General features: G+C 41.1%; 1 protein-coding gene across 5 annotated transcripts in view; it reads left to right on the top strand.

Annotated features, from left to right (window-relative positions):
* The window catches only part of cep63 (centrosomal protein 63), a 61,801-nt gene that overhangs the window by 7,248 nt on the left and 32,568 nt on the right, over positions 1-21,985 (top strand). The window lies entirely within an intron of this gene.

Here is a 21,985-nt window from a genome sequence, read left to right on the forward strand (position 1 = left end):
GAACACCTGATAACAAAAAAAAAAATCTAGCCTACATGTACATATTTGATTACATTGATTAAGTGATTAACCCCATCATGGAAAGAGGTGAATTTCAATAATTGCATTTGATTAACCAAATATAGAATTTTAGCAGTAAAGTTCTCTTCTTTCATAAACATCTTAAGTAAGCCTTTTCATTTAAAGACTGGCAAAGCTGTAATGCTCACGTGAATTCACAAGGATGGGTGGCAGTAATTTTCGCACCATTTTATCAAGTGTGTAGAAAATCTCAACTGGGGTATTTGGCCACTTCCAATTTTTCCCAGCAGCCACCATGACCTTCACCTGGTATTCACCTTTTTCTATTTTCTGGACTTCACCAGGGAATATCTCCCCTTCATAACTCACAGCCCACCATTCACCAACAACTGGAACTTGGGAGGCTCCAGGCTCTTGCATCTCATTATTCTGATCAAACATGTCAGAGGTCAAGAGGAAAGTGGCAATGTTGCCATCAACCATTTTCATGCAATGGATGTCACTAATGCCTGCAATTGCTGGGGCATTTTTGAAGACTTGTTCTAAGCACAATGATTCATTGATGGCTTCTATCTCAGAGGGTTTGATTTCTAGAACCCTAACATTGCTAGATGCTGATTATTTACTATGTATTTTCTGCACCTAATCCCATTCCAAACCAATCTTTTTACACCGCCACCAATACCATCAACTGGGCCTTTGCCATGGCAGGTGGCAAAAAAATTCCAGGTGATTTCAACATGGTGTTTTGCCTGCAGTGGTTCTAAGACAGCAGCAATGAATCGATTTTTAAACTGTGAAGCAGGACCATCTGACCACACGGACAGTTTCTGAACATGATCAGGAAGGATACAATCCATATAAGAAAGGATACAATCCATATAAGCCACAATTGTGTCCTTGGAGTGAATTAAATTGTCAGAGGCTAGAACAAAAGGAAGTCAGCAGGATTCTGGGTAATTAGGCAAGAGTGACCTCTATTGGGATCCTTAAAAACTGATTATCCTTTTGTCTCAAAGAAATAATTATAAAAGATAACACTCAGATGTAACAGACAAGATGTTTTATTTTGTGACTCGTGTTACAGTACCCAAGATTTTGTGACTCACGTTACAAGTGACTCGCGTTACATTTTTCTGAGCTAAATTTCTAAAGGAAATAAGGAGACATGGGTCTTATGCCCCCTTGTTTATGTTCTTTATACCTTAAAGGAGGAGATTTATAGATGACAGTTCAGTTCTCACAAGGAGCTGTTAATAACACTAACTTCAGTATGTTGGCGTGACTCGCGTTGCACTGCTGGCACATTCCACTTTTAACACAACTGCCTGGTGGATAGCCCCAAAACTGGCAAATTTTCACTGTCATTATTGTTTGTGCATGGACAAGGGATATAATTACCAAATACAGAATCAAAATCTAACAAGAAATTGATCTTACAATGTATATCATAAAATTCATGTAAAAATAGGAAAAAATTGATTTTATCCCAATGCTAACTTCTGAGGAAGAATTTTCTAATAAATAGGCTTGTCAGTGCAAGAGTAACCATTTGTTTAGGCCCTTAGGGGTGTCCCCTGCAATAAAACCCAAATATTTCACACCAGTGCAGTAAATGAAAAATCAATCCATTTTCCCTTTTAGTGTGGAATTACCCTACAGAAAAATAACAATCAAATGAACTAGTAACTGCAGGACGTGACTGAAGGGTCCAAAGCATCGGAATATCATCCAGGGTGTAGAAACAGTACAGGAGTAATGTTGGATAATGGAGTATTGACTTTCACTGGTGGCCAACGTATTAAAAAGTCACAGTACTAAGTAATCTTGGAACAAGATGGAGATTTTTGAGTCTAGGCCTGATTGGTCAGCACATATAGGACAGAATTTAGAAACCTCTGGTGGAGTGCATGAGTCCAATTGAATGTCTACTTTGGGTCAGATGGTCTGAGTAGTATGTAGAAATAGGCATCTCCTACCTAATGTGGTAAGTCTAGATGTTGCACATTAAGCTTTCTTTATACTGGCTGTGTGAACTTAGACTGTCTTGCATATTCAGAACAACATTGCTCTGTTGGGGGACTGCTCCATATAACAGCAGTACAATCATGCTCTGTCATTTTGTAGGCTGTCCATTTAGACATGAGAAGGCTTGAAAGTATTGAATGGCATTTATGAAATGGAGCACTGACTCCACCTGCTGGCTAATTTATTAAAACATTCTTAGTACTGCATTGTTCACTGGCTGAAATATAAATGGATTTTGATCATTTTCTATGAGTCAAATGGCAGTAAAATGAGAGACAAGAAATATGGCAAATCTTTGAAGGTGTTAAGCGATATAAGGACATTTCAGCTGAATTAGCCTGCATGTATAGCCATACTATACATGCAGGTCAAGTTTTTTTTTTATTTTTATGACTCATCCATAAGGGTAGTGTGCTAATTCACCTGCTACCAGAATTGGCAAGTTCTACTGCAGATTGTAGGAGTAATAGAAATATGTCTTTTATTGTGTTTTTAAACTTCACTAAAAATGCAAATGACTGTCAATGGACAGTACATACAGCCGTGGAAACAAGAGACCACTCTATATTTTTTAAACAGGCCTGCACTTTTAAATCCTGGTTTCATCGTAGTTCTGCTGGCAGAAAGCTACGTTGAGCAGCAGGTTGCTTCCAGGTTCAAATTTTCTAAGACAGCAGCACACAAGAATAAGGTGAAGCAGGAGACACTAGGTACGGCCAGAAATCAGCCAGGTAGAGGGCGGAAGCAACTTCCTAATCTCAGAGATGACCGTTAACTTATCTGACAGTTTCTTATGAATTGTAGGATGACCTCAGGTGACCTTCAAAAGGAATGGGAAGCATTAATTGCAGGTGTGAAGTGCACAGCTAGGGCAGTTCGTAACAGGCTAATAGAAGCAGGACTGAAGTCCCTTAAAGCAAGGAAGAAGCCCTTCAATAATGAGAAACAGAGAAGAACCAGGCTGCAGTTTGCAAAAAGTATATATTATTCAGAGACACACACCCATAAATTGAGAAATGAGTGAAAAAAAAAAAAATGTGCTGTGGTCTCTTCATTTTTTCCATGGCTGTATGTTTTGATTTGGCATGACTCACAGAACTTAGTCAAAAGAATTTTGACCAGTTAAATTTTATTTAAAGAGAAATGAGGAAAATTTCAGTTGCACTGGTTTTGCAGTTTAGAGACACGTTACATTGCTGTAGTGCCCCCTATTGACTGATCGGCGTCAAATTCGAAGGATCCTTCCTCACTACAGTCCTACAGTACATATTTAAGTTTGGTGATAATTGGTCAAAGCATGCACAAGATATAGCTGTTTGATAAAAATGGGCGTGACAGATATGGTCTGGGTGTGGCTGGTGGCCATGCCTTACAGTTTAAGATTTTTTTTTTATAAAGGTATGCAAAAATAAGTTTAGCAAATTAGCAAAAAATCTAAGTGGGTGGGGCTTAATGGTGTGATTGGCAAGTTGGTAGGGAATGGCTGCCTGTATCTGCAGAAAAAAGAATTTAGACTAGGATTAATGGGTCAGGAGATATCGGCCGAAACGTATGACTGTTTGACTTGGGTTGGATGGTCTGAGTAGTGGGTAGAAGTTGGCATCTCCCTACCAAATTTGGTCAGTCTAGGTCTTACGGTTTAGGCTGCTCATTTCATTTTAGGGAAGAAAAATAATAAGAAATACTACCAAAACCAGGGCTAGACATAAGGATTTAGGAGGGCACAGCCACTTTGGCCTTGGCTATTCATATTTTTTCTAGGGCACAAGGCCATTAAGCCTGGGCACAAGGCCAAAATCTGGAGTAAAAATGTTTTTTTCATTTATTTAAATTTCATAGGACACCTCGGGCCTTGTGGAGGAATTTTATTTCCATAAAGAATGCATTTTTTTTATTTTCAAAAAAGCAGAAACTTTCCAAAAAGGCATTGGGCCAATACTGAGTCACTAATTACCAATTACTGTAATGACCAAGTTTAGACAACCTACGCAATACGACCTTCGATTTGAGACAGAATATACAGTATATATATATATATTAGGGATGCAAATTATCGAGTAATTCATTAATCAATAGTTGTTTCATCTTATCGATCGATGATCGATTAATTGCTAAGCGGCAATTTTTCTGAGAAGCTGAATTTCCCTCTGAATAGGTTCCATCTACTGTATACGTAACATAGAATGCTATCTTCTATATGATATGAAGAAAAAATGCAAATCATATTCCTTAATCAAAGGTTTATTCTGAGCTCACTTGAGGGCAGGGAATAACATTTGGTAGCATTTCAAACATATTTTGAATAGAAAATATCAAAATATAAGAAAGACTACTTAAAACGAAAACAAGTGCACCCCACGAGGACTGGCAAGGAATTATGGGTTCAAAATACAATTAATTGCAATTAATTAATTTTAATCGAGTAATTTCTTATCGACAATTAATTGATAATCGATTAATTGCTTACATCCCTAAAAAAAAAAATATATATATATATATATTTATATATTTATATATTTATATTTATAGATATATTTATATTTATAGATATATATAGCTTTATTTCAAAAAACAAAATCCTACAATAAAGGAGCCGTCAATATTTTTGTATTTGTTTTCTCAGAACACCCGTATTCTTTTAGTGTACATGACAATTGACTTGACGTTCGTTTTTTGCACACTGCACGCTACCAGTCCTATATCCTCCCAGCAGAGCTTGGTACTTCTCTGAGTCAAATCTGCTCTGCCTCGGCAAATGTTTTTTTACAACACCATCTGACACTTACCTGAACAAAGTAGATAATTTGCAACATTTTGCGGCAGTAGCCGCGAGTTCAGCTTGCTTTCTTTTACGTTCTCGATCTTTGCGAGGCATGGTGACAGCATAAGCAGCAGACGACAACTACACGATGATTACCGAAGAGGACACCTATCTGTTATTCGGAAACCGTCGGATGGCTTTTCCAATCAAAAACGTAACCCCCGATGATGCACCATTGTCATTGCTGTGGCTCCATAGTAGGCTGGACGATACATACCGTACCAGCCAATCATGCGACGAACACATGATCGTATTAGTCCAGAATTCATTGCGGTTCATTCAGTAGTTGGGAATTACGAGATGTGCGGGTCGACCTCGTTTCTCGTATCGAAGGTTGGGTTCGGGTTCAGTACAGATGCATCGATTGTTGACGAGGTAAAGTGGACCGTGTCGTGCGCAAGTCTTTTGTGTAATGAACGTTACTTTCGGTAAAAAGGGGGCATACGGCCAGACAAACATTAAAGGCAGGCCAATCTTGGCCGTAAGGTACTTCAATTTTGAGGAGGCGTGCGGCCAATTTTGAAAGACACGACGGCCATTGGCCGCGGCTTATGTCTAGCCCTGCAAAACCAATAGTGTCCAATGCACTACGTGCATAGGACCCTAATTACCTGAGATATTACTGACGGTGGATAACTAAACTAGGCTTTAACCATTTAAGCTGCTTGAGCAAACTCTAAACATGCTCGACACATCAAGAAGTCCCTGAAATGTTTTCTTATAGAAGATTAGTGGCTAGCATTTTCAAATTTTCATTTTTAAGGACCCCCTTAGTGTACAGGCATATAAAGTGTTCACGTTGTTTTTAATATTCCTGAAAGTTGCAGTGTCAAAGTATTTCTGTCCCCTGCTCAAAAGTCCACACACAGTTTGATAAATCACCCCCCCCCCCCATCTCTCACCTGCACCCCCTGCAATTTCTTTGCACCCCTCCAGGGTGAATTTCTTGTTATCGAAAAAGTTACAGATATCTTGTTGGTTGAGCACCGCTTCTTCAGGGGCACCTCAATCATTCCATGTATTTATTAAGTTTCACCACCAGCTCGTTTAGTTAATTTAATTAGTTACAAAAAGACAGTGAGATATTAGCTATGCCTAGTGTGTTTAGTAGTCGAGTCAAAAAAACATGGCTATATTGGATGGTTGCTGTTAATTCTGCTGCTAATTTAGCAGAAGTTTTGAAATGGCTAAGTTAACACACTTTGAGCATTTTTCCTCCGCACGAGGCACTGAAATTTTAGTACTTCAAGAAAGTACCGAAAGTACGGTACTTTCCACTAATGTAAAAACTGGTACTTGCTCCGAATCACATCACAGAGCAAGATGGGGTGTTTTGTACTGAATTTAAAAAATGGTTATAGTATATTAGGGCTTGGCAATGTGCAATATTAATACAAACATCACGTTATGCACATACATATCTTACATCACTAGTCAGCTATATTAAAATAAGGCTTTTTCTTGCTTTCAATTCTGTACAGACATTATAGTGTGGGGGTTAAAGTTTTGCTAAAATATTTTTACTCTGATACTGTAATAGGGAAAAAAACTTAAGAAATTTAAAAACTCCTTTTTATTTTATAAATACCCAAATATTTATTACAATGAAATCACATTGCTATACACTGGTACCACAGAACTCGAACTTAATCCATTCAGAACTCCAGACCGAATCCTAAAAAGTTTGACTTCTGATCGAATTTTCCCCATAAGAAATAATGGAAAACCAATTGATTGGTTCCCGGCCCCAAAAAATTACACCTACATATGTTTTTATTTTTTAGCATTTAAACGCAAAATGAACAGGATAAAACAAGAAGAGCATATACTGTACTAAACACATCTAAGCACATTTATCAAAACAGTAATTTGTAAAGTAAGAAAATAAATGTATCCAAACAATGTGTAAAGTTAAAAAAAAAAAAACAAAAAAAACAATGTGTCCTGCCCCGATCGTCCGCTTCTTCCGTGTACCGCGCCCCCTCGTTAACCCCATATGGAATTCCCGTGTGATCAGCTGTTTCTGGTTGTTGTCATTAGTCCTGCGTATTTAGTCCTTGTTTCAGTTTGTTTCCCCAGTCCGGTAATTGTATTGTCCATCTGCGTTTTGCCTACCTTACCTGGTTATGCAATTAAACTCCTTGCCGCGTGACTCATTTTCCTGTGGGTACAAGTTATCTTAGGTCAGTGTTCACGGTTCGACTTCTGAGACTCAGATCAAGTTCTAGGTAATTTTTTCCCAAACTGATTGGTTCGACTTTTAAGAAATTCGAGTTCTAATGAGTTCAAAAACTGAGGTACCACTGTATTTATAACAAAATGAAATCGCGAGTACAGCACGCTATATGCATGCTGTATTAATATGTTCAACAAAATACTTTTTAATTCTTGTCATGCCATCTTGATCTTTTTGTTGTATGTGTTCTTATGACCAAATCGCTTTTTTTTTTTTGCTTCATTTAGTATTATTTTCTAAATTCAAAGCTGTTTTCAAAGTGGCGTTTGTAATGTGTTTCAGCAGCAGGCTATTTGCATAACCAATCAAAAAACAAAGCAATTCAAGTCCCACCCCAAAGTACTGAAGTATCTCAGCTGGTGTGGCACTTTCTGTACTAGAACTTTTGGTACTGGTACTTGACCGGAAGTCAATGGAAAAGAGAAAGTCCAAAAGTACTGTACTTGGTGCAATGGAAAAGCGCACTTAGACAGGCATGAAATATCATTTTCTTTGGTTGCCTAAGACATTTGCACTGTACTGTATGTATACAGATAATAGAAATGACGTTTTCAGACATGAACATTAAAACACACAAAGGAAGTATCCAATAGGTATCCAACTAAGGGCACTTACGGTACTTTCAGTACTTTCCCTTTTCCATTGACTTCTGGTCAAGTACCAGTATCCAAAGTGCCATACCAGCTTGGGTTCTTTGGTATTTTGGGGTGGGACTTCAGATGGTTTTTTTGTTGTTTGGTTATGCAAATAGGTTGCCTTGAATGCAAAGGCTGCCTTGAAAACAACTGGCAACTCAGAAAATAATGATAAAGTAAAAAAAAATATTTATATATATATTATTATTATTATTATTATTATCAAGTTATTGTAATAAATATTGGGGTATGTATAAAGCAAAAAGGAAGTTTATACATTTCTCACAAATCCGTCTAGTATTGATTTAAACAGCAATGATGAAATGCAGAGCTCATGCAAAAGCAGCGGAGGTAAAACTCTAAGGGCGCTTTTCCACCGCACAAAGTTCGGTACTTTCGGTACTTTCGCTTTTCCATTGACTTCCGGTCGAGTACCAGAAAGTTTAAGTACCAAAAGTGCAAAACCACTTGGGGTACTTCTTTGGTACTTCGGTACTTTGGGGTGGGACTTGCAAATGTATTTGCTGTTGATTGGTTATGCAACTAGCCTGCAGCTGAAACACAAAATACAACCGCCATCTTTTGAAACACACTGCGAACAGAGTGATCACAGCGAGAAAGCAGTAGAAACAAAAATGTAAAAAAGTAAAATGGAAGGATGGACAAACGAGGAAACACAGGCTCTAATCGCCATATGGTCGGATTAACAGATCAAGTGGGATTTGGATGGCACGTCTCAAAATAAAAAAAAGTTTTTGCAGTTCCGGGCAATTCAGTTTTCCTATGTTTCCCCTGTCGCGCGCTGATTTGTACACGGTTTCGCTGTTGTTTTCATGTCTTTTTACAAAGCTCTTGAGGTAAACAAGCCATATGTTAATTTTAAAACATCACATGCCTTTTCTATGTTATTTGTTTTTACAGATAATAAATGAAATTACTTAATTCGCTGGATAGAGATATTTCTTGATGAAAATGGTTTAGTATTGCTTATAAGACTACATTATGCGTGGCGATCTACTGTATTCACATGTAATAATGTACCTGAATGATTTTCAGACAATTCACATACCTCTTTGCTTTAATATTAGGGGAAACATTATTTCCTTATAGACAGGAGAAACATAGGGAAACTGAATTGCCTGGAACACCGTAATACCAAGCCGCTTGGAAGAAATGGGGCACACGCGAAACACCGAACAATGCCGCTTGAAAATCAAAAAAACATAATTAAATAATTTGTTTGCTTTCAAAAGACTGAATTAGCAGTAAGCTAATTCTTACTGCTTTGATCGGCTTAGCCAAAGTAAGTGTACCTACGTAAACGTAATTGATGGCAGCATTCATGCAATTTGGATATTACTGAATCTTATATTGTGATAGAAGCTGACATAACATGACATAACAATAAACCGCATTTTCTAGCCTAAACTGTTAGTTTGAATTTTGTGCTGTTTTTTATTTTTATTTTTAATTATGATTTAAGCTGCACTTTGTGACGATGTCAGTCAGGGGCGGTCACTGATGATGTCATTTCAGCCGGTACCATTTTTTACACCAGTGGAAAACCGACACGAAGGAAGTACCATACTTTCGGCACTTTATGGAAGTACCGAACGTACGGTACCTGGTGCGGTGGAAAAACGCCCTAATTTTTAAGCCTATAACAATCGATAAAAGGAATAATAATTAAAATTCCAAAGCTTGCTAAGTTTTTTTTTTTTTTTCTATGACAGAGTAACAGTAAAAATGTTTTAGTGAAACTTTAAACCACTGCACTATAATGTCTGTACTGAATTGAAAGTAAGAAAAAGCTTTATTTTAATATAGCTGACTAGCGATGTAAGAATTGTCCAATATTGGTATTAATATTGCACATTGCCAAGCCATATAATATCCTACAACCATTTTTCAAATTCAATATAAAATTCCCCATCTTTGTTGTGCTGTCCTTTGGCGGTGGTACCAATTTTTATGCCAGTGGAAGACCAACACCTTGAAGTACTGTAGTTTTGGACGTTTCTTGAAGTACCAAAAGTATACCACCTGGTGCAGAGGAAAAATGCCCCCTTAATACTTTGGTACTTTGTGATGGGACTTTTTTTCTTATTTATGCAAATAGCCTGTATTTAGAGTGTATTTATAGCGGCATACAGCAGGATGTCCTAGCGATGTGATTTTGGGGTTATTTATAAAGCAAAAAGAACTTTAATATATTTTTCGAGTGATTTAAACAGCAAGGATGAAAATGATTATGATTATTTTGGAGAACACATGCAGTGTTAATGCAAAAGCAGCCAAAGTAAACTTTAAACTGATTTTTAAACATATATTAATTATTACTCCTTTTATAGATTATCTAAATCCTAGCTAAGGTTTTTTTCTATTAGAGTAATAATGTTTCAGCAAAACTTAAACTCCCTGTGCTATAATGTCCGTACAGAATTGAAAGTAAGAAAACGCTTGATCTTAATCTATCTTACTAGAAATGTAAGAATTGCATGTGCATAACATGCAGTGTTGGTTTTAATATCCACATCGTCCAGCCCTGAAGTGACAAAAAGCAAAAGTTTTGTCTTTCGTTTAACCCCCACTTTTGGTTTTGCCACCTGGGAAGTGCGGGTACCATTTGTCTGACTTGCAGCCTTTAGCTTAGCCCCTCACAAAAGGATCCACAAGTTGCTGTTCACTGCTTCTTAATTAAAAAAAAAAAAAAACATATTACAAAACGAAAATGCAAATCTTCCAAAAAGGTGTCGCTGATGCCTTTTGATCTCTGACACTTCCCTGGGACAGCAAACAGGCTGTGCCTAAAGCCCAAGGCTGAGGTCAGTGATGGTATCTTGCTGGCCCGCTTCCTCCCTGCCATGCGCAACGTCATCTCCTTTTCAGGGCAGCGCCCTCACCACTTGTGCACCAGGGTGTACTTGTGCAAAATACAAACTGATTACACTTGTAGACATACGTTAAGTAACTTACATATGGCTCCTACAAGCCCTATAATATATTACAGTAAAATCCTGTTATAGTGGACTCTCTTATAACGGAATATCGTCTATAACGGATGAGGTCTGCTGGTCCCAGCCGTGCGCCTTTAAGAACATGCAGAAAAAGCATCAGATATAGCAGACTCGCATATAACGGAATTTAGTTTATAATGGACAAACAATTTGGTCCCCAGGGCCGCTTTTAGTAGTTTTGTTCGGCTATAAGGGACATGCAGGCTCTGCCTACAACGTGTGTGGCGTACCGGTGATATCCAGCGCAGATACGTAGTCGGGATTATTAATAATTACACATGTGGTCAGGTAAAGTTGGATTACTACATGTACAATATAATAATCTATACATCAAGTGTGTCTGCTGGGGTGTTGCTTGAGTAAATGGTGTCCTGTAGTTGTGTTCTGGGCATACAGCAACTCTGGATATAACAGACTTTGGATATAACGGACTGTAAAGAGGTTAGGTGGTAGTTTGGCGGAGCTTAAAGCTCTCTCCCATCTATGACGTCATAAGCGGGAGGTGGGCGTATCCTTTGTTCTGATTGGTTGGGGAGAGGGGGGTTTTGGCCAAATGGTGTCATATATGCTTATGCCACGTGTTGCCGATAGGGGGTCATATGGTTTGGGGGGTTGTTAAACTTTAATAGAATAAAAATACATCACATGTATTTTATTAATGTGTTATTTTTAATTACGTTTTTAAGGAATAATAAAACATATAGCAGGATGAACGTAAGCTAGGGCAAAACTTTAGTGTTACATTTAAAAAGAAAGAAAGAAAAGCAGGCGGAATTTAAAGTAGAGGCATAACCAAGCGAACCACCATATTTTAAACAAACGACACAAGTCCCAAACTTTTAACTTTTAAACAAGCACAAAAGAGCAAATGCGAAACAAGCACAAACATTTTAAACCCATTACATTTAACCAACGTATTTAAAGAAGAACAAGAAAAACTTTTAGCGATATTTACCAGTGTTAGGTTGAAGAAAACATTTAACCAGCAAACATTTTAGCCCCGCAGCTCGACCGTGTCCTGCCTCCCAGTTCAAACTTGCAGGTCGAATGATTGCCCAGTGGGGGGCAGCACGCGTGACACAGGCGCCCTGACGCAGACACACGTTCAAAATGGCGACGGCGGAAATTGTAATCGCTAACCCATGGCCCTTAATTGTGTGAGCACGCCACCATCCTGACAGAATGCGCATTAATTCTATTTGTTAATCTGACTTATTTGTAAACAGTATAAATGTCGATTTGTAATAGCATTTTTAAATAGACAAAAAGTATGCATATGTACCATGTTCACCAGGGTGGCCGAGGGGTTAAGGCGTTAGACTTAAGCTCCAATGGATGTATGTCCGCGTGGGTTCGAACCACACCCCAGGTAAACCCTTTTCTGGGCTCTCTCTCTCTCTCTCTCGCTCTCCACGTAGAGACACTTAAATAGCAGCGTCGCTGTCAAATCGGTGGCAAAAATGGCGACCGACGGACAAAATGTTTCTGATCTCATACATACAGAGCTTGCAATGAGTTTGACGACGACACCTACCCGTAACTTGGTACTGCTAAACCCGACTTGGACTCTACGCAAGCCGTCGAGACAGCGCAAGCACGGAGCACTGTGCAGCATATTCTCGCATAAAGAATGTATCTGTATAAAACTGGAGAAAAAATTTTGAACAAAGTGTGGTCGGCCCACTTCTGGTGATGACGACCAATGAGATGAGAGAAGACCATGTTGAAAACGTATTAAAACTCCGCCATCCTGTGAGCAAGCACTCACGACGAGACACATCTCCCAGCAAGCAATGGCAAGCGAACTTACATCTCCTGAAGCTGACCTACTGGAGCCTTCACCGCCTTCTGGCCTGCGATTCCCATCATGGCCTCGGGCATCAGGTTTTGGGCTGCGACTGGAGACCCCGCCACCGCTTCCTCAGATCTTGCAGCAGTGGCCCCTGCCGCCACCGCGTCCTCAGATCTTTGCAGCAGTGGCCCCTGCCGCCACCATCTCCTTCTAGCTCGACCTGGGCTGTGTGGCCGGGATCACAACAGCAACCTCCGCAGGAGACCTCCAACCTAATGGACACATCGAGGCCCCCTTTGCCGACGATGGATGAGCTCAGCGATCGTTTTGCGGGACTGTCATTATCTGAAGATGCTGTGGATGGGAGCATCACCGAAGCTGCCATGAAGATAATCAAAGGGTCACTGGCCTGTATTCTGGATCTGATCATCGAAGATGACTTGAAGGCGAACTGTTTCGGCTGTTCTGTGAATCACCCGAGCCAGCGGAGGCACACGTGCCTCTATGAACCTGAAGCGTTTTATTTCTGTAACAATTGTGAAAAGCTGATGAAAAAGCTGTATAGACCATGGTTTAAATATATTATCACAAAAGCAGTCGCGATGTTTCACCCTCACCCCCCACCTGTCAAAGTCCAAGGTGCAGTCGAGGCAGTCATTTCTGAACTTAAAACCGAAATTAATGTACGGGAAAAATTACGCGAGCTGAAACGTGATGTTGAAGGGAAAGATTATGAGTGTGCTGTAGATGGGGCAATTAGTGATCTCTGGGATATGCACAAGTTCGAGCAGACTCTGGCTGGTGTGTAAACGCTGAACAACGTCTGTCAAAATGTGATTGGATGGCAATTTTTACATACTTTTTCTAAATAAAATGAGTTGAGTCATGAAAACATTGTGTTATTATTGCTAGAGGTTCACGATGGATAACAAGCACTTGAAACGTGTCTATTATACGCCATCAAACCCTGGTTCATTTGGTGGTGTCGATAGATTATACAGGGCACAGATAAATGACCAAAGTGGACATACTGTGGATAAGAAGCAAGTTGCAACATGGCTGTCTGGTGAAGATGCATACACATTACATAAACCGATCAGATTTAACTTTAAAAGGAATAGAGTCTTTGTGACTAATATCGATTCTCAATGGCAAGCTGACTTGGTGGATATGTCGGCTTACGCGGACCAGAATGATGATTTTAAATACCTGTTGACGTGTATAGATATTCTATCAAAATACGCATGGGTGCGCTGCCTTAAAAGCAAGACAGGTGCAGAGGTAAAGAAAGTGTTTGAAAACATTCTCTCTGAAGGCTGGATACCCAAAAAGCTACAAACCGATCGAGGGACAGAGTTTTTTAACACATCGTTTCATAAGCTTACGGAGAAACACGGGATAATACATTTTGCAACCGGTAATGATGTTAAGGCATCCATAGTAGAAAGATTTAACCGCACTTTAAAGACACGAATGTGGCGTTATTTTATGGCTTATAATACAAGAACGTATGTGGACATTGTACAAGATCTGGCGAGTGCTTACAATAACACCTGCCATAGCACCATTAAAATGAAGCCGGTTGAGGTGAATACGGAGAATGCCGGACAGGTTTTCAACAACATATATGGCGTGATGCCTGGTGCAGCTGAAAAGCGTCGTTATAAGTTTAATATCGGTGATGTGGTCAGGGTATCGAAAGCACGGGGGAAATTTACCAAAGGATATGAGCAAACTTTTACGGACGAGTATTTTACAGTCACCGAACGTCTGCCTAGATCACCACCGGTGTACAGGATAAAAGATTATGATGGGGAGATCATAGACGGCACATTTTATGCAGAAGAGCTACAAAAGATCAGAATAGACAAAGACAAAAATCGTTGCGGAAAAAACGCAAAGGGGCAAAAAAATGTTTTTAGTGAAATGGCTGGGGTGGCCCGACAAATTTAACAGCTGGGTCCCCGCTAGCCAAGTAGTCGACGTATAAGGGCGATGATGCGTATTTGTGGCAAGCATTCACATGAAAAGCAGCCATGGAGGAGGAAAGCGGTTCTTATGTTACGCTCCCTAGTAACGCGTCTATGGATGTTTTCCCGCACAATACCATATCCAGCTATACGACAAAACTAGCCAAGCCGATCGTTCTGAATGGTAAATGGGAAGTAGGATTAGCGGAAATCCACTACCCATGAACGTGGGATACGCTGGTGGAAGAAGACACATTATTTTACGTGGCCGGAGGGGTGTCAATACCGCCAATCCTGCAATACAAGCTAAAAGCGGGGCATTACAGAGATACTAAAAACCTAATCAGTGAAATTAACGATGCTCTAGGGATGTCAAAACTAAAACTTGACTATGGAGCGATAAAAAACAAAGTGTATATGGTTGGACCACCACACATGGCTTTAAAAACGAAAGGTAACCTTGCAAGGATGCTGGGTTTTGTTCCTGATGTATTTCAAAAGATTGCTGATAGATCAGCGGCTCCGAATCCAGCAGACATATGCGCCGGATTTTACACAATTTACGCGTATTCAGACATTGTCGAGCACCAAAGAGTGGGTGACAGTTTCGTGCCTCTATTACGGGGGGTACATATTACGGGGACTCACAACTCGATGGTCACAGTATCGTACGACAGGATCCATTACGTGTCGCTCTGCAAGAATCACATTGATAATATTGTAATCGAGTTAAAGTCTGACCAGAACAAGGCGATACCCTTCCGGTACGGAAAAACAATCGTGAAGCTGCATTTCAGGCCGGCTAAGCACTACCCCCAATAATAATAATAATAATGTACAGCGCTGACGGTTTTTCAGATCCACATAGATATGTGGAATACTACAGAAACCAAGCTGGTAACGGACTCCCCGGATACAACGGAGCACCCGTCATGTACGGAGGGGGTCTGGGGGGCCTTTTTCGACGGTTCCTGAGAATGGCCGTACCATTTCTGAAAAGGACTTTCAATATGGGAAAGCCGCATTTAAAATCGGCAGCGCAAAATATTGCAAAGGATGTAATTTCCGGTGCGATTACGGGGCAATTAACAACACGACAGCAAGAGGGCTCTGGGCTCATGGTGTTGGCGCGTGGTAAGCGTGAAAGACCCCCTGGGGCTCGAATTACCACGGCTAAAAAACGCAAGGTGTCGACCAAGAGAAGCTCAGTAGTCAAAAATGAAGCGAGAGAATTAGTCGCCCAAAAAAGTACAGAGAAGAAGATACATTTTCTAAAGCTATGGCCCTCATACACAGCCTGTCAGAGGAGTGCATGAAATCAGAATTGGATATTTTTGCAGTGCCATACACACAAGCAAGCATCGATAAGAACATATACGTGGAAGTGCCGCCACTCTCAGCCTTGACAGATAATGGCCCCCTGGAGTTGTTCATCGCCGGTAATGGGGAAGATTACCTAGACCTCAACAACACGCTACTGCACCTGCGGTGCCGAATCACAAAAGCTAATGGGACAAACATTGACCCAGCCGCGAAGGTGGGGGTCATAAATTACCCTATCGCCTCAATTTTCTCACAGGTGGACATATCCTTGGGTGACAGGCTAGTAAGCCAGTCTAGCAATACGTACCCTTACAGAGCCATGATAGAGTGCCTGCTTAATTACAGCGCCAGAACGCTATCCAGGCAGTTTACCTGCGGGCTGTTTTATAAAGACAGTTCTGATGCAATGGAAAATACAGACCCTGATGGCGATAACAAGGGCTTAGAGAAAAGAGCAGCATTTTCAGCAAGAAGCGGCGTTTTCGATTTGATTGGCCCCATACACTCTGACATATTTTTTCAAGAGAGGTTAATGCTAAATGGGGTCGATGCCAAAATTAAAATGGTTCGAAACAAAGATGAGTTTTGCCTCATGAGCGGAGATGCTGAACAGTACTCGCTCAAAATCGTATCGGCTTCCCTGTTTGTTAAGAAAGTTTCTGTGTCGACGGCTGTCAAACTGGGGCACGCCAGCGCCTTGCTGACAGCCAATGCGAAATACCCGATCGAGAGAGTCTGCATGAAAACATTCAGCGTTGCTGCAGGCAGCCGGGTCTGCGCGCAAGAAAATCTGTTTCTAGGCCAGTTGCCTAAAACCGTTGTCATCGGGCTAGTGGACAACATGGGATTTATGGGCGCTTACGATCGAAACCCTTTCAATTTATGTCAGCAAAACCGTTTCAGCCTGATTTTAACAGGGGTAATATTGCCCGTGAGTATTACAGCTTGATTCTGACCACGGGGAGACATTTGAAAAACGACCCTGTAGCTGTAATACTCACGACGCTGTAACAGAAACGAGTACATAAGCGGCTACACTTTGTATGCCTTTAACTTGTCACCGGACGAAGGATGCAATCAACACCTGTCTATGGTTAAAAGCGGAAACATGCGCCTAGAGATGAGATTCCGTCAGCGGAACGCGACCTTCGACAATATAATCGAGATTAACCAAAGGAGAAACATTTTGTATGATTACTACTAGTCATGAATACCCTGGAGCTATCTAATATCCTTAGTAGAAACCGATGGACCGCGAGACATTTTTATGGTGTTTTAGCTTGTGATGAGCTGGAGGAAGTAAAGCTTGATAAATTACCCGCAATCTTCATCATCAATACACATCCTAGTTCTGCCCCCAGAGAACACTGGCTGGCGCTCTTTATTAACAATGACAGTTCCGCAGAGTTTTTCGACTCGTGCGGGAATCCACCTGATCACTCCAACTTTCCGAGAATCATAAAGACATTCATGACGAGGAACTGTGACCGGCTTGTTTACAACGCAAAGCAGCTTCAAGACGATCTCAGCATGACGTGCGGCCAACATTGCCTTTTTTATTTAATTAACCGCTGTAGAGGCTTTTCTTTTTCTAAAAGTCTATCGTTTTATAGCAATGATTTTAAAAAGAACGATGCCGTGGTTTCTCATTTTGTTTCTAAATTTAAATACACCAATCGTGTGAAAAATGTGTTTACCAGAATGCAAACGGTGAGATGTTGTTGTAAGGCTTTGAAAAAGACTGTATGTTAAATAAAAACCACAAAGACAAAATATCACGTTTCAGTGTTTTTATTAAGTAAGCACAAAAAACATTTTTAAAACATAAGCCAGTCTGGTTTTAAGAATTTCCGCGGGGTGCTACAGGTCCGTGGAGAATGACAAAAACTTTTGGGGGTAGTGTCACGCGACACATCGGTGGGATTCTTGATCGCTTCTATGAGACGGCAGACATCTTGGTTAGGGATGAGGGAGCAAGGCATGTTGAGCCTTGCCAGTCCTTGTAGAAACTAGCCCCATCCCACAGGTCTTCTCGCATCGCCAACATTACGAGGGTTGGTAATGTTTTTAAGCAAATCGAGCATGTGCGACCCCGCGATAGTCTTTCCATTAAAAACAAACACCCTCCGCGCGGGTTCCACGCGGTGACGGTAGAGTTTTCAAGCATTTTACCCATCATATATTCAACCTTTTTCTTGTTACGCGGGGCTGCATTTTTCACAACATCATATATGATTGTGTCCCCAGCATCAACAATGGCGCGTGCCGTCTCTTCAGTGGGAAGTGTCAAAGATAACGGCTCATTATCACCTTTCCTGGTCAGATTCAAATATCTCTGTAACACCTCTGTATACAAGCGGACCTTTTCGTGATCAGCAACATTCGTTCTTGATAAAATGTTACGTATTGCAATGTCCAGCTCGCTTTCAGCAGTCTGCCTTATCGTATCTTTAGGCACTGTGGCATCATGCAGTTTTTCAAGTTGTGCCTTCGGGACCAGATACATTTTCCTAGCGTAATCCATTTTACTTAACCCCGATGAAAAAGACTGGTGAGAAACGGTATGGCGATGCTTAAAAGTGGTCTGGTTAATAACCTTCTTCTTTCTTTTTAACGATGCCCGTTTGCTCGCAAGTAGTTTAATACCGCTTTTTTGCTTTTTAAGTCTTGCAGTCTGATTTGGTTAGCGGGATGTTACCGCACAGTACGTTCAAAGCTATTTCACAAAGAGTGTTCAGCAAACCCGGCGATGCCGTCTTTAAAATTTTCTTTCTCTGTCTGGCGTTACTGTCAAATAAAGCTTTCAGGGCACTCCAGTTTCTTTTTATACGAGCCGACATCGTTAATATTTTTTCTTGAGAACATAAGCAACAGGCATCTCCGGTCGAAGTAAACCAGATCTGAGTCTGTAGTCCTCGGGTGTCACGGCTTTTAAATCCACGAGCAGGTACCCATAAGGGGCTTTTGTGGTGTCTTCGAAAGCTTCTAGCAAAAAATTTTGAATGCCGCGGGTACATCTGACGTGCAAGTACGCTCGTCTGTAATTTATCTCTGGGGTTTTTAAATAATACGATGTAATTGGCATTCAGATTGATGGTCCGACTTTTCTTACCTTGGAAGAAGAGATTCTGCACCAGATAAATAACACTCAGATTTCTGTGATGCGTATACTTAGTGAAAGCTTTTTCAACTTCGTTATTGTCGCAGGCTTTTTCCATTAGATCGTCAATGATGATTAGGTTGATTTTATTTGGAGGCAAAAGTTCGTCACACAGAGACTCCGGAATTCCTTCCACAAATTTAATGTTCTTTATTTTGCACAGCAATTCATCATACAGCGGTTGCCAGCAAGAATAGCACCATACAACATTTTCAGGAACTCTGGATAATGTACAATCCACATTTTCCAACAGTCTTTTAATGAAATATGACTTGCCAGAGTTACTCGGTCCCGATATAATACAAGAGAACGGATGCTGAAGTCTATTGTCAAACCCTTCACTAGTAGCCATAAGGTAAGGTCGTGTAGTCAGACTGAAGCTGCCGCTTAGTGTACACGACCTTGAAACACTTGCTGACTGTCTTGTTTTTTTTAAATGGAAACCCCTTTTATCCCGCACAATCTGCTGCGTGGATGTCCTGATCTCTCTAGGGTGGTCACGTGGGTTACTCACATAGTCCTGAACCAATCCTGTCAGAGATGCAATATTGACAACTTTTGAATTGGTGTTATGCAACGTGATCCCTTTCACTTTCATGCTCGTTTTGCCCTTTGCTGTTCTGTACCCATAAGTTTTGGGTCCCCCTGAGACAAATTTTACAATGTGATCATCTGGGTCCAGCTCGCTTGTTAGTTCACAGAGAAAATCGCCCAGAGGGAGCGCCCAGTCACCCGGTTTGCTGACAAAAATGACCAGGTCTGTATCAGGATACAGCGTGCGCCGTCCCAAGCGGTCCATGAGATTGTACAGCTCAAGCCTGGCATAAGCTGTAGTGAAAGCGGCAATAAAAACATTGACGTGCCGTGGCATGCTAGGGGACACCTTTATGTGGCGCCATTGGACCATGGCCACATTGTCATTCAGGAAGGAAACGTGAGACACATTGACCAGCTTTGAAAAAAGGAAGGTGAGAAACTCATCGGGATCTTTGATGAGCGTCGTGCTCGCCTGATTTATTCTCTGACCAAACTTTCCCCAAAGACTGTTTAGAAACAATTTGGAAATTTGGCGTTTCATTTTGTTAACCCCGATGTTCTCGGGGTTCAAACGGATACCCTCCTTCTCAAAGTAAGTCTGAATGTATCTCTCTTTATCCTCAGCAGTCCTTGCCCAAGAGGGATAGCCGGAAGCCTCCTGTTTTCCCTTTAAATGATTATTAATATAGCCAGCAAAAAGTGTGTCTGTCCGGTCGGGGACACAGCTTTGTTGATTTCGACACTGCACCACGTGCCGAGCAGAGCTCTCTGCTCATCTGTATGATTACAGACCCCGCGTCTCGGTTTCACAGCATGTTCTGCAAAGTGTGAATCATGCATTTCAATATCTGTGCCCAGTCCGTTGTCGCACCTAACACCAGGCTCGGTCGCGTCCCCGTCCGCCATTTCCACACCCATAGGCACATGGTCATTTGGTGAGTTTAATTCATTTATCATGGCAAGCAAAAGGGGGTTAACCTCACCCTGTGGTCCGTGATTCAGTTCATAAATCATCTGTTGTAGATCAGGATTAATCGCTGCTTCTCCATCGTCGTCGTCGTCGTTTACATGCATCCTTCTAGACCCCCCAGCCCCATCAAAACTATACATCCACCGTTTTTCAGACATGTCCCCTGCTTATTCTTTAGATCTGGTCAGACAGATCCGCCAAAAAATCACACATCTGATCCTGAAAAAGGAAGAATGCTAGTTTGAGCGCCTTCAAATGCTCCTCTCGGGAATCTGCTCCGGCTGGGGAATTTACAACAGGTAATTGCCAAGGTGTTAAGGGGGAGGTATCTTGCGACCACAGCGGTGGCTCCATTAAGGCACGGGGTGAGGATGCTGGAACACCGCACGCAGATTCTCCTTGGTCCGATGGTGCACTTTGTGAAGCCCCAGGTCGCTCAAAGTCCAGTTGTCCAGTTGGTTGGTCCTGCACGCTTTCCCGTTGCTAGCTCCGCTTCAATTTTTTCGGCCGCAGCGACCAGCAATTCATCATCAACCGTGTCTATTAAAGAACAGTCACTGTTAAGCATTTCATACTGAAAAAACAATGATACGGGGTAAGCGATATAGGCCAACATACCGTTTAAACTATCCGCTCTTTTCCGTTTATGGATAACTTGCCGGGGTCCGGCCCCTTCACGATTATCTCTGAAAATAACCGTTGGCGTGCATAGCAGTTCACGCAGTTCAGTGTCGTCGTCGATAGCTGCAAAATGTGAGCAAAAACACTTTCAGTCTTTTGTCACATTTAATCAGTAAATTCCATAGCTATGTTCGAAAACTTACCGCTATTCCAATCCTCTGTATTACAGTGTTTCCAGGAGCTTGACAGCATGGAAAATTCTTGGTCAAAATAACAATAATATGTTTTCACAGCAGAAAAAATCTATATCAGCAATTGTAAAATACATTTAAATGAAAATGTAGCTTACCTCGAGAGTTCCATTTTCCAACGTTGATATGTCGCAGCTAAGAAAAATGAAGTGTCCGCTTCTTTCGCTCCTTGACGTGAGTGTTAATGTGAACCTAGTGCTCGCCCCCTTAATAAGCCCCCAGCTTGGTGGGGGTATACTTGTCATCTGGTTTACCAATCAATATTCTTTGTTTGATGTGCGGTTTTGGGAAAAACATTAGCGACGGTTTATGAAATTATGGCCAATGTATAAGCCTGGGAACGGGGGACCAGCAAATGGCTAATTGCCTTGTGAGCCGGTCTATTCCGACCTAGGCTTCAACAGGTGCGTGGCCCCCTGCTGTTTCATTGCCCCTGGTGTGAACCCTTTAACAAAAAAAAAAAGAACAGTAGACAGCCCCACCTAGCGGTATGTGCTGAGGCCGTACCACACCCATGCTTCTAAATTTATGTTAAAAACACATAGGTTCATTCCCTAAAACTTATCGTCTAGGCTGTTCACATACATTGTATTAAACATTGCA

This window comes from Paramormyrops kingsleyae, chromosome 15 (assembly GCF_048594095.1).
Source record: "Paramormyrops kingsleyae isolate MSU_618 chromosome 15, PKINGS_0.4, whole genome shotgun sequence".
Lineage (NCBI taxonomy): Eukaryota > Metazoa > Chordata > Actinopteri > Osteoglossiformes > Mormyridae > Paramormyrops > Paramormyrops kingsleyae.